At 39.6% G+C, this 3,082-nt stretch overlaps 1 long non-coding RNA gene across 1 annotated transcript; it reads left to right on the forward strand.

Moving 5' to 3' along the window:
- The first annotated feature begins 712 nt into the window (after window positions 1–712).
- On the forward strand, window positions 713–1,535 carry LOC139705377 (uncharacterized). Its single transcript, XR_011707247.1, has 2 exons — window positions 713–1,083; window positions 1,130–1,535. It is a non-coding gene; the product is annotated as an uncharacterized lncRNA (long non-coding RNA).
- The last annotated feature ends 1,547 nt before the right edge of the window (window positions 1,536–3,082 follow it).

The raw sequence follows: 3,082 nt of genomic DNA on the forward strand, positions 1-3,082 counted from the left end.
AGACAGGAGGCTGACGCCTAGAGGTCAGTTCATCCGATGACGGGTAAGGACCATATGTTGAATTGGACTGCCTAACAGGCACAGTCCCTAAGCCACATTGCTTGTTGTTTAATTAAACAAAAAGGGGGAGATGCTGAGAGCCACGGCTGAGTCTGTATGGCCCCTGGCATTTTGCCAACAGTATTGATTGACAGGCGCCTCTGCCTGTCCGCCTCTGCCGCAACTTTTGAGTTCTCGCACTATTTTGGAGTTCTCGTGGGGATTTCCGGGGATTCCCCGAGAGTTCCCATTGGTTGGGGAAGTGCAGGAGGAGGGATTTCCGGGAGAGATAGTTCCGGCTGGGGGTTCCTGGACAAGCCTCGTGGTGCGTTCGGGAGGATTCCCCGGGAGCTGTGTGAAGTGTTTTCCTGCAGTTTAAAAATAAAGTTTGTTCCTGCTTCAGTGGCTCGTGATTTGTGCCCAGCCAGACTGCGGCACTCAGAGACATTAGCTTAACATTAACAGCCGGTGATATGATGATTTGTAATAATAGTGAAATATGTCAGTTTTTCAATAAAACTCATTTAAGTATAATTTTCTTATTCATTCACCAAGTTATCCAAAAGTCCACTATCCTTGAGTATTGTCAAGAATAAGAAGTAGCTTTTTTTCAGCGATCGGCCGCGTGTCTGGGAAGCATGGCGCCAAGGTTGGGCGCAGCACCGCTGAGCAGCCTTCTAGGCTTTGGCCTTTCTCTAGCTTCTGGGGAGATGAGAAGCAGAGCTGCAGGTTGCAGTTTAAAAGTAACGGAACCGCAAAATGAGAAGAGATGGATGCAAGCAGGACCTGGGGGTGGTCACCAGAAAGCAGAGATGGCGTGATGTCCCGGCACATCCACCTCATAAGTTGTTCGAAGTTAAGTTGAACTATCCATGGTATTGGCTGTGGACTTGTGAAAGCCATCATCTTAAAATATTGACCTTAAGAATTTTTGTGATGAAATTTCTGTAAATGGTGCAGTCTCTGCTTCAGTTGGAAAAGGACCCTCTAGCAGCCATATTGTGGCAGGCACCATGGACCTGAACCCCAAGTGGAATCTCTCATGTGTCTACTCAGTGAGGTTACTAACTGTAAACTGCTTTACCAGAAGGTTATCTCCCGGTGGTGCCAGACGGGATCTGCACGGCCCTGCTTCTGCTAATGCCTATGAGTTAATCCCACCCAAATAGAATCATAAGAATTTTTTTGGATTTCATCCTCAAAAATAGCCAAGGAATTTGAGTGACTGAGATCACCATCACCACTTTTAGCAGCTAGTGAAGTTGGGGTATAACTAAAAATATCTGGACTTCAGTTTAGGTGGTCTGAGTATAATCTCATGTATAGATGGGACTTCGATGATTGTAAATTGAAATTGTTAATGTGCATACATTGTTGTAGGAAGCTAAGGGGAAACAATGCTTGTCCTCAAAAAGCATTTCTCAGTGGATTTCCTGTGAAGTCATTGTTTAAAATTTTGAAGCACAATTAAAGGTTCTGTTTTGTTGTATTTTTTATTCACTAGCAATGTGGATTTCAGATTGAGACACAAAGTAAGAACATTATTTGTTCTATGATTCAAGAGAACATTCTTAGGAGTTTCACAGAATTTGATCTTTTTTTTTTCTATATTTGTACCTGCTAAAGTGATGATATACTGCATGTATTGCCACCCACAAACATTGCTTTTTTTTTACCTTAAATCTAATAAAACACTGATAAAGGTAAAAAAAAAAAAAAAAGAATAAGAAGTAAGTTCCACCTTGCGTATATCATAAGCTAACAAGTTTTAAGGGAATATTGGAAATATCTATGGCAGAATGAGTTATAAAGAATCCTTTACCACTTATATAATATAATCAATTTTTTCTTATTTTTTCCAAATATACTCAGTGTATTGTAATGGTTATAAATTGTTAATTTTATTCATGGAATGTGCACCTGAGTTTGTATTTGTATCATCATTTTTAGTTAACAGAATAAAAAAATCTATTTTGAACTTCAGACAACTTGAAAAAGGCCTTTCTAAATAGCCTGCTTCCTCCACAGATAGGGTTTCTATGAGTATTAAATGTAATAAAGCAGTTAATATCCATAGTTTCTGGACAGTCTTGAGCAGTAAGTAAATGATAACTAAAAAAACAATGTAGATTTATTTCACAGTTCCTTAATTTAAACCTATTTTTAATACATGGATTCTGTCTACCATACCAGCATTGCCTCTGATTATCTTTGTTCCTATCTGTTTTTCTTCTACTAAAATATTTCTATCCAATTCCATGTATTGCTTAAACTATACATAGGCAATGAGAAGAACTTGTATCAACATCCTCTGTATGCATAAATATTTCAAATGAGATAAGAAACTATTCTGTTTGTTGATCCACACCATTATGGCTGATAAGTAGCTCATAAATCTATTCTACTGTGTCATAATTTTGCTGGAAATAGTGGTTGCCTTGGCATCCATTTTTAGGCCTGACAAGTTAAAACCCAGTTGCTCCTCATAAACTTTGGCCCAGTTAAAACTAACTCTTCCTGTGTGTATGTGTTTGCAATAAAAATATAGCATGTTTGTTTCTCATCTCACTGATCCAAAACACAGCACATACTGCAGCTACTGACCTGATAAAACCCAATGGTTAACACGGGAGCCTGTCTGGCTGTCTCCCCTGCTAAACATACATACAAATACACACACTTGCTAGTTGAGCCCTCTGTTTTCCCCAGACTTCCCATCAGGCACCCTTCTTCTTTCATTTATCTGTGAGTAATGAAATGCTTGTGCCTTCATGTGTTGTGTTGTGCTGTGTCTTCATTGTAGAAATAAATTGTATACAGGCCAGAAAAGAGTACTAAGGACATCTGCCTATTTAAATGAGCCCCCTATGAGAAAGAAATCCTGTTCATGTGTCAGATGCCTAGCACAGGCCATCTGGGAGGTTAAAAAGGTATCTTACAAAAAGCTCTCTGTAAAACCCCACCTCCCATGGACCCCATCAGGGCAGAACTAGAATTTACAGACATTCTCTGGAAAGAGAGCTGAAGACTAAGTTAGGAAATA

Source organism: Marmota flaviventris, chromosome 4 (assembly GCF_047511675.1).
Source record: "Marmota flaviventris isolate mMarFla1 chromosome 4, mMarFla1.hap1, whole genome shotgun sequence".
In the NCBI taxonomy this organism is placed as follows: domain Eukaryota; kingdom Metazoa; phylum Chordata; class Mammalia; order Rodentia; family Sciuridae; genus Marmota; species Marmota flaviventris.